The sequence below is a fragment of the Carettochelys insculpta genome, chromosome 1 (assembly GCF_033958435.1).
Source record: "Carettochelys insculpta isolate YL-2023 chromosome 1, ASM3395843v1, whole genome shotgun sequence".
Lineage (NCBI taxonomy): Eukaryota > Metazoa > Chordata > Testudines > Carettochelyidae > Carettochelys > Carettochelys insculpta.
Genome location: NC_134137.1, coordinates 282,254,028 through 282,263,515, shown reverse-complemented (window position 1 = coordinate 282,263,515; position 9,488 = coordinate 282,254,028).

Genomic DNA, 9,488 nt, shown 5'->3' with positions numbered 1-9,488 from the left:
TGCGTGGATGTCTTCAGAGAACTATCCACTATAACTCCAAGATCCCTTTCCTGATCTGTCATAGCTAAATTTGACCCCATCATGTTGTACGTGTAATTTGGGTTATTTTTTCCAATGTGCATTACCTTCCACTTACCCACATTAAATTTCATTTGCCATTTTGCTGCCCAATCACTTCAGTTTGCTGAGATCTTTTTGTAGTTCTTCACAATCCCTTTTGGTTTTGACTGTCCTGAACAACTTGGTGTCATCTGCAAACTTTGCCACCTCACTGCTTACCTCATTTTCTAGATAATTGATGAACAAGTTGAACAGGATTGGTCCCAGGACTGACCCCTGGGGAACACCACTAGTTACCCCCTTCCATTGTGAAAATTTACCATTTATTCCAACCCTTTGTTTTCTGTCTTTTAACCAATTCCCGATCCATGAAAGGATCTTTCCTCCTATCCCATGACCGCCTAATTTACATAAAAGCCTTTGGTGTGGAGAAACACCCACCGCTTTGGGTAAGGGCAGGGACTCTGCCTCCCCCGGCTTCTGTCACTGCCTGCTCCAGGCCTATGGACCATTCAGTTCTGCAGGGCGGCCACTGTGTGAAGGTGGCTGGTGGGCTCCAGGCCTGGAGGTGTTTGTCGGGTACAACTGGGCTAGAAGCATTCCTGGTTGTCTGATATAAAGCTAACTGCTGCACTTAAGAATTAGTCAGGATCTTTTGTGGGGTTTATGACCAAATTCCACATTTGTTGGTAATACACACATCAATCACTACTTTATCATATGCATGTTATTTATTACACTTATGTACTCTCACACACAAGCATACTCCATCTTGTTGTTACCAAGTAGTTGCTCCCCCTGACTTCACTGATCAAGTGAGTTGAGTAGGGGAGGGCTGGAGTCCAGCTTCTACTGATTTGTGTCAGTACTCTGATGCTGGCAAGATGAGACCTGCAGGATAGTCTAGGATATATCTGCACTTACTGGGAGTTCCAGAGCCTGATTTCGTGTGCCTAATGGGGATATACAAAATGGAACCATCAGTTTACCTCTATGCCTCATTATCACAAGAAGTAAGGGAGGTGGACAGGAGAGTTTCTCCCATCAACCTTCCTTAGTGAGGAGAGCCAGGTAAGTTGATCATAGATTTCCAGCTATGCAATTGTGGTAGCTAGAATTACTTATCTAGGATTAGCTGTATTTGTAGCTTTGAGAACAAGAACCAGTCTTGTGGCACCTTATAAACTAACATATTTTGGAACATAAGCTTTTGTGGGCAAAGACCCTCTTCATCAGATGTATGAGTGTGGGGGGTGGTTTCAGAGGGGTATTTAAAGAGTGGGGTCCCAGTTAGAGCGAGTGCCAGAGCTGACAAGGTCTATTCAGCAAGGTGGAAATGGCCCAGTATCAACAGTACTTATCAAAAGAGTTAAAAACAAGTCAGATCAGACAGGGGGATGTGAGTCTTTGTCAGAGTCTAATGGGGAGATATTAGCATCCAGAGCAGAGAAACTGGCTTTGTAAGCGGTGAGCCACTCCCAGTCTGTTTAATCCATGATTAATGGAGTCAAATTTGCAAATAAATTGCAGCTCAGAGGTGGTATATACTATATTAGTAGATGTGCAGGTAAAGGAGCCCCGGTGGTATAGTTGGTGTTAGGTCCTGTGATGATGTCACTGGTGTAGATATGTGAGCAGAGTTGGCATTGAGGACTCTTGCAGGAGCTGGTTCCAGGCCTAGAGGCGCTGGTTTGTGATTTGTAGTGGCTGGCGAGGATTTGTTCAAAGTTGGAAGATGTCCATAGGCAAGGACTGGCCTGCCTCCCAAGGTCTGTGAGAGTGAAAGGATGGGTTGTAGATCACTGATGATGCGCTGGAGAGGTCTTAGGTGGGGGCTGTTTATGGTGGTCAGTGGGGTTCTCTTGTTTTCCTTGAGAGGTCTGTCTTGTAGCAGGTGGCTTCTGGGTACCCGTCTGGCTCTATCAATCTGTTTCCTCGCTTCCTTAGGTGGGTATTGTAGTTTGAGGAAAGCTTGGTAAAGGTCTTGTAGATGTTTGTCTCTGTCTGATGGATGAGGGCAAATACGGTTGTACCTCAGTGCCTGGCTGTAAACAATGGATTGTGCAGTGTGCCCTGGATGGAAGCTGGAGGCGTGTAAATAAACATAGCGGTCCGTAGGTTTTTGGTTAGGTTATAGGATGGGTATTTATGTGATGGTCACATATATATAAGCAACGGTCACATAAATACCACCCTATACCAAAAACCCACGGACCGCTATGCCTGGAAAAGTTCTATGGTTAGTATTATTGTGGTATAACCTGTGGTTGCTAGTGAGAATCCTCATAAGGTTGGGAGGTTGTCTATGGGAGAGAACAGGCCTGTCATCTAGGGCCTTTTGAAGTGTGGCATCATGATTTAGGATAGGTTGTAGGTCTTTAATGATGCGTTGCAGTGGTTTGAGTTGGGAGCTGTAGGTAATAATGAGTGGTGTTCTGTTGACTTTTTGGGCCTATCTTGAAGTGGTTGGTTTCTGGGTATTCATCTGGCCCTGTCTATTTATTTATTTTTTTTCACCAAAGAATGAATGGATATAGAGCAGACATCAAAAATCTCCAAATACACAAACCTGTCAGCCAGCACTTTAATGGATTGGGCCATTCTGGGTTAAAGACCTGAGAGTTTGTGTTCTGGAGAAAAGAGACTTTAACAACCATCTACAACATGGTTTCCCAAACTGGGGGGTATGCCCCCCAGTGGGGCTGGAAGAAATTACGGGGGGGGCGTGGAGGGGAGTGAGGCAACCCATCCCCCTCTTCCGTTCATTCCTCCCACACAAATTAAAAGCTGGCCCTTGTTTTCGGCTCTCAGCCCCTGTCATTTCATGTGAGCAACCTGGTGCGGCTGCTATAAAAAACAGGCAGCTGGCAAAGGCACATGTGAAGCAAGCTGCCTCTTGCAAAGGTGAGTGAGTGTGGGTTGTTGGGAGGGAGGAGGATGAGGTTAGATGAGAGGCTGGCGGTGCCTGGCTTTGGGGGGGGAGGGGGTGCAGGCAGGTGGCTCACAGGCAGCTGGGATGGCTGGCCCATGGTAAAAAAAGGGTGGGGGCGTGAGGATTTCTCAAAAATCAAAAGGGGGGTGTGACGCCAATAAGTTTGGGAACCCTTGGTCTACAGAGTAACAGAGAGGAAGCCGTGCTAGTGTATACATTATCAAAACAAAAAGCAGTCAAGAATGTTTGGAACTAACATTCATATTCAAATTTGACACATTAACACATGGTTTGAACAGGGACAGCAATTACCTGACCCATTATAAGGACTCTTTCACATACTTTGGTGTTTGACCTAACACTTAACTCCCCCACCTCTCTTTCTGCTCTTCTATCTGATTTGCCATCTTTGATAACCATTTTTTGGACCTCTGTGCTTTATATATTGATTCTGGTTTGGTAAGGCAATAGATCTGAAGAAGTGGGTCTATCCCACAAAAGCTCATCACCTAATAAATTATTTTGTTAGTCTTTAAAGTGTTACATGACTGCTTTTTTTTGTTTTGATAGAGTACAGACTAACACAGCTATCTCTTTGTTACTATTCAACATTGGTAGAAAGATACTATCTTTACCTTAATTCAAAAGAGTTGGGGGTGGGGTGGGGTGGGGAGATAGCTCAGTGGTTAGATCATTGGCCTTGTAAACTCAGGATTGTAAGCTCACCCATGAGGGGCCCTTTCAAGGTTCTGGGGCAGGTTAGATTAAACAAAAAAATGTGCCGGGGATGGTGATTGCAGGAGACTGGACTCAATGAGCTTCCTGTAATATGAGATGTGATATCTATAAAAAAAAACTTAATACAAAGTTATGAAAAGTTTCTATGTAGAAGGCCTTAGTACAGAGAGAGAGACAATAAAAACAATATAGTTATATGAAAATGAAGGTTAGAGAGAGAGAGAGACTTATTCAGAGGTTGTACGAAGATGATCTACACTTGTATAAAAGTGATTAATACAGAGATATATCCGCGTTGTAAACTGATTAATACAAAGATGTATCTACAAAGCTGTGATGGGTAGCAAGATGTGAGACCTCAAACCTGTCAGTGGTCCTAAGAATGTAAGAACCTTGTTACCTAAGCAGACCAAAGGCCCATTTAGCCCAGTATCCTATCATCCTACAGTGGCCAGGGGCGCAAAGGGAATGGCTAGGACAAGAGATCCATTTTCTGTGGTTGAGTCTCAGTGTCTCAGTCAGTGCGTGGAGTTGGAGTCCTGACTATCTTGGTTGATAGCCATTGGTGGACCTATTCCCCATAAACTTATCTAATTTTTTAAAAATCTGTTTATGCTTTTTGCTTTTCACAGAATCCTATGGCAATGAGTTCCACAGGTTGACTGTGCATTGTGCGAAGTAGTACTTCCGTTAAAAAAAAGCTCTGTTGCCTGTTCATTTCATTGTGTCACCCTAACCCCTCTGTGTTTTTGTACTATGTGAAGGAGTAGAGTATTAATTTTCTCCACACCATTCATGATTTTGTAGACCTGTATCACATATCATATTGCTCTGTACTGGTCTCTCTTCCAAGCTATATAGCCTCACTTGCCCCTCATACAAAAGCTCGCCCTTCGCCCCAGGCCCTTCTGTGTATCTTTCTTTTTAAGAGATGAGGTGACCAGAACTGTGCACAGTATTCAAGGTGTGAGCGTAACATAGATTTATATAGTTGCCTGATATCTTCTGTCTTATTATCTGTTCTTTTTCTAATGGTTGCTAACATTCTGTTAGCTTTTGACTGTGACTTCACACTGAGCAAATATGTTTAGAGAGAACTATCCACAATGAATCCAAGATCTTTCTTGAGTGGCAACAGCTAGTTTAGATCCATGATTTTGTATGCCTAGTTGGATTTATGCTTTCCAATATGCATTACTTAGCATTCGTTGTTATTGAATTTCATCTGCCATTTTGTTGTCCAGTCATCCAGTTTTGTGAGATTCCCCTTTTAACTTTGTGTGGTCTGTTTTGGGATTCTTGAGTAATTTTGTAACTGCGGATTTTGCCACCTCCACGTTTCTCTCTTTTTCAGAGAATTTCTGAGTATGTTGAACAGCACTGGTCAGGGCATATGCCTGGAGTGCCCCCTTATACCTCTCACTGCTGTGAAAACTGACCTTTTATTCCTACCCTTTTCCCCCTGTCTTGTAACCAGTTACTGAACTACGAGAGGATCATCTCTTTTATTCTATGGCTGATTACTTTGCTGAAGAGACTTTGGTGTGGGACTTCAGCAAAGGCTTTCCACAAGTCCAGGTATGCTATATCCACTGGATCGCCCTTATCCACAATACTTGTTGACCCTCTCAAAGAACTATAATAAACTGGTGAGGCATAACTTCCATCTTATAAAAGCCAAGTTGACTCTTCCCCAACTTATTCCCTCATCTATGTATCTAATAATTCTTTCCTTACTGTATTGCCCATTGTGGGACATAGAGCCATTTAATTTTGGGAGAGAATTTTCACTCTTAAGAAAGACCAAAATAAGTACTTATCTGCCAGGTTTCATTAATTTTTTTTTCTTCAAAAATTAGAACTGCTACATAAAAGCTGCTCAGAGAAGTTGAATATTGAAAGGGGTCGAGGACTGGGGCAGAGTGCTGCTGTGGCATTTAAAGCTGCTAATAAAAGCAGTTTATCTAGAGCTCTATCATTTATTAAATGCATATTACTACTGCTTAAGTGGGATGTGTATATTTTTAGCTAAACTGTGCATTTGCATATGTTAGCTTTATTTAAATTAATACCTAGCTCTTTTATGTCATTTTTCATCAGTAGATCTCTAAATCCTTTATTAAAAGAGATGTTTCTTCATTGTGCCCAGTTTGGAGTTGGGGAAATGGAGGCACAGCGAGGGGCAGTGATACCTTCAGGTTCTGTGGTTCTCTCTAAGGTTCTTTCTTGAGATCTTTGGTCCTCTAGGCCAACCTGCCTCCCCTTAAATAAAGTTTGAGAAATCGCCATCTTGTGTTATGCACTTTACCAGTAGTATCAGAGGAGACTGCTGGATTGATAGGAGTAGTGTTACAATTTGTTTAGGTTTTTGCTTATTTGATACATGGCAGCATCTAGGAGCCCTGATCAGTATCAGGGCCCTATTGTGCTATGCACTGTCCACACATAGACTGAAGCATCTCTTTCTCCAAAGACCCGACTACTCAGATGGGAAACAGATGTTATGTGCACAAAATTCTTTATTTTACACACACACACACACACACTCTCTCTCTCTCTCTCTCTCTCTCTCTCTCCGCCACCCCCCCACACTCCAGGCACCCATCTGTACATTACATTTGTTGCCTGTATACTTTAGCTCATCCTACCTCTACTTAGTTCCTAGGGCTCAAGGTGTAACCCTGTTGATTTAGGCATCCCCACCCTTTCAAGTTCCTAGGGTTCCAGTTAAAAGGCACCTAACTTTACCCTGAGCCCTGAGAGGTGCGCACCCATTCCTTGTGTATGCAGGAGTTACTCTATTGCAGGTTATGGGCTCTTTTACAAGTGAAAGAGGCTTACGCAGTAATATCCTTCTTGACCTCTATTAACTATTGCCCTAAAAGGAAGCATACAGTGCTCAGCACACCCAATCACAATAAAGTAGATGAACTTTTCTTGATAGTTGATCCATCTCAGGTCACCTGTGGGACTCCAGTTTCTGCACTCTATCACTGGCAGGGTGTTGAGGATCACCTGCTCTGTTTTGGGGATGTATCCTGGAGTTGGTTCCCAAAAAACTACCTTCTGGATGGCACTTTATGTAGTGAAACTTGGGTCTTGCTTAGTTATACCTCAACCAGTCATTACACTAAAATTTTACTAATGGTATATTGTAACAAAATTCTCTAACCAATCCTACCCCACTACCTTTATTAATATACACTCAGCCAAATTAGTTAGGGACGTTTAGAGAATGAGAGAGAGAGCATACAGACAGACAATGTAGAACTGGTGGCCATAAAGACATAACAAAGAAATGGGGATTTATACAACCAGAACTATTGATAGGTGATAGCATTTTGTCTGGCAAGCAATCAGACTTAAGTTTTCTTTAACCATCTTAATGTCTGTTTCTTTATCTGGTGATGGCAGATGCTATTAGGACAGGATTGTTTTCTTCACAGCCTACTGTTACATTATTTTACATAATTTAGATGGAGTGTGAGGATGTGACTTTTCGCTTCTTAAATAATGGCAGCTGCTCTCTTAACATGGCTGCAGACAAATGCCTTAGGTAGGTCTTACAATATGGCTGAAGGAAAAGGTCTTATCCTTACAGGTGGAGATGGGCAAACAAATAAGGGTGAGGACAAGTTAACAGTGAAACAAACACGGGCTTCTTATGCAGACAGTTACAGAGAGGATTAGTGCCATTAAAGTCATGAGATGGCTTGTATCCATGAAGTTCAGTATCTATGTGAGCAGGGCAATGAATTCTGAATGCCCACCACTCTGCTGTCCCCCAGAAATGATCCACTACAATTGAGGGGTGAGCTTGAGATCCCAGGGTGGGGAAGAGCTGCTTGCTCTGCCCCTACCTGTGCTGTGCCTTTGCAGTAAGCAAATAGAAAATTTCTGTTATTCCACCCTGAAAGTCAGTACTTTTTGGAAGCATGAAATCACTAAATATTTTGAAATAGAACTACAGAGAAGTACAGAAATCTGCTGCTGCTCATATATTAATTTCCCTGCAGGTTTTTATTTTCTCTTCCTGTACTAGTCTGCCACCAAATTCCCCATTTTGCATATGATTAAGTAAAATCTCTTTATTACTTCACAAGCTAATCCTCTATATCGAGAGAAGGGTGCCATAGGAAGGCAACAGCAGACTCTCAATTCCATCTTATTGTTTATATTTCCGGCTTTATTTGATTTTAAAGCCACTTTTTCTGCTGTCCAGTCTTAAGCAGCAGAGAAGCTAAAGATTTCTACTTCACTATGATGAAAATTTTAGCCATCAGGTATCACAGTAAAAGAATATATTGTGTAGTGGATCATTTAAGATCAAGTATTCTTTGGGGCTATGGGAAGAAAAAAAAATTGGGGAACCTTCCAAAACTCTACTCCCAGTGAACTTGGTTTAACTAAATTATAAGCACTGAGTTGTTGGCTTTTCAAACCATTTGCTAGCAGATAGAGGCGGTGTCTACAGTTGGGAAAAACTTTAAAATGGCCATGCTTACGGCCAAATTGGAGAATACTAATGAGGAGCTCAAATGAATATTCATCGCCTCATTAGCATGCTGCCAGCCACAGCACTTCAAAAGTGCCGCAATTAGCTTGCGTGTGGCTCGTCTACACGGGGGTCCTTTTCAAAAGGACCCTGCAGACATTGAAATCCCCTCATTCCTATCAGCTGTTTCCATGTTTGCAGGGTCCTTTCAGAAAGGACCCCCATGTAGACATAAGAACATAAGAACATAAGAATGGCCATACTGGGTCAGACCAAAGGTCCATCCAGCCCAGCATCCCGTCTGCCGACGGTGGCCAATGCCAGGTGCCCCAGAGAAGGAGAACAGAAGACAATGATCAAGTGATTTATCTCCTGCCATCCATCTCTTGCCCTTGTTCTGAAGGCTAGGGGCACCATACTTTATCCCTGGCTAATAGCCATTTATGGACCTAACCTGCAAAAATTTATCAAGCTCTTTTTTAAACCCTAATAGAGTCCTGGCCTTCACAGCCTCCTCGGGCAAGGAGTTCCACAGGTTGACTGTGCGCTGTGTGAAGAAAAATTTCCTTTTATTAGTTTTGAACCTACTACCCATCAATTTCATTTGGTGTCCCCTAGTTCTTGTATTATGGGAAAAGGTAAATAATTTTTCTATATTCACTTTCTCCACACCATTCATGATTTTATATACCTCTATCATATCGCCCCTCAATCGCCTCTTTTCCAAACTGAAAAGTCCCAGTCTCTCTAGCCTCTTCCCATATGGGACCCGTTCCAAGCCCCTAATCATCTTAGTTGCCCTTTTCTGAACCTTTTCTAATGCCAATATATCTTTTTTGAGGTGAGGAGACCACATCTGCACGCAGTACTCAAGATGTGGGCGTACCATAGTTTTATATAGGGGAAGTATGATATCTTTTGTCTTATTATCGATCCCTTTTTTAATAATTCCTAACATCCTATTTGCCTTACTAACTGCCGCTGCACACTGCGTGGATGTCTTCAGAGAACTATCCACTATAACTCCAAGATCCCTTTCCTGATCTGTCATAGCTAAATTTGACCCCATCATGAAGTACGTGTAATTTGGGTTATTTTTTCCAACATGCACGTGAGTGAAACGTGGCACTTTCAAAGTGCCGCAGCCAGCAGCACGCTAATGAGGCGCTGAATGTTCATTTCAGCGCCTCATTAGTATTCTCAGACTTGGCCATGAGCATGGCTATTTTGAAGTTTTTCCCAAGTGTAGACGTAGCCAGGATG